The following is a 1143-nucleotide window of genomic DNA, read 5'->3' as shown; positions in this document are numbered from 1 at the left end:
GCACAGCACTGTGACGGACGAGTTTGGACAGGGCGGTTTAAAACTAGGTAAACGATTTCCCACAGGCAAAAATTCACAGCACTGTGCCAGCACGTAACTGTTGTGTGTAAATAGCCCTTAAAAATCTTGACATCTCATTTTTCGAGAAACGATCGTATCTCTTCTGTTATATATAAAATAGCCAGGAAAGTAAAAATAAAATTTTATTTTTTGATGAAATGACAACAATTGTACAGACCATGTAGTTTGTGTGAAGTTCAAATGTATAATATTTTACTAGTTTCCATAATCGTTTTTATTTAGTCAGAACTAAAAAGATTATCTTAACGTTTATATTTTCAATCATTTTATTGCTTGGGTTATATATGAATTCATGTAATTATACTGTATTATTGCTTGTTGATTACATTTTGTGTCTACATTCTCTGCAAGACTGCAAAGGAACATGGCCGGAAATGCATTTCTGACAAATCAAAAGACAACAAAAGTTCTTCTTACGCAGTGAGTAACGTGATTCCTGTATAAATTGATTACGCTATAATTTCACAATTGTTTTATATATACTCATTTTATATAAAAAGAATAAATAAGATCTTAATAAGTTTTGATAAGTCTACAAGATTTAAAACAAAAATTAGCTTAGAGGAAGTTTATCAGATATCCGAATAACATGAAATCATTCTAGAAATTATTCATGTGTTTCATGTGTAAATGGGTTTATGATCTTTGTGTTTTGCATTTGATTAACCGACAAAAAAAACAAAAAAAAATATTTATTTGTTGAAGTTTTTACTTCAGAGCAACAAGCGATCTGCCGAACTAATAAATGATAGTTTCGGGAAGGAAATGAAAAATAGTTAAAAAAAGTAGTAGAAAACACAGAGTTACTGTTTTAACAAAAAACTCTCTATAAGGTAGAGGTTAATATTTATATTGTACGTACAATGCGAAAAATGACCCGTATTTAAAGCGCGAACAATTAGAATTTTTAATTTTTCCGGATGCAAGTTCTCACCTGTCAGTTGAACAATTCAATTTAAGAAAATTTTGTATTTATATAATTTGTAATTGCTCTGATGCTTACTTAATTTAATTGATATATGACAATAAGCAATGTGTAGCTAATAAACCAGATTTTGTGAT

Source organism: Centruroides vittatus, unplaced genomic scaffold, assembly GCF_030686945.1.
Source record: "Centruroides vittatus isolate TY-2023 unplaced genomic scaffold, ASM3068694v2 contig_1562, whole genome shotgun sequence".
NCBI classification, from domain to species: domain Eukaryota; kingdom Metazoa; phylum Arthropoda; class Arachnida; order Scorpiones; family Buthidae; genus Centruroides; species Centruroides vittatus.
The sequence above is the reverse complement of the archived record's forward strand: the minus strand, read 5'-3'. Positions refer to the sequence as shown.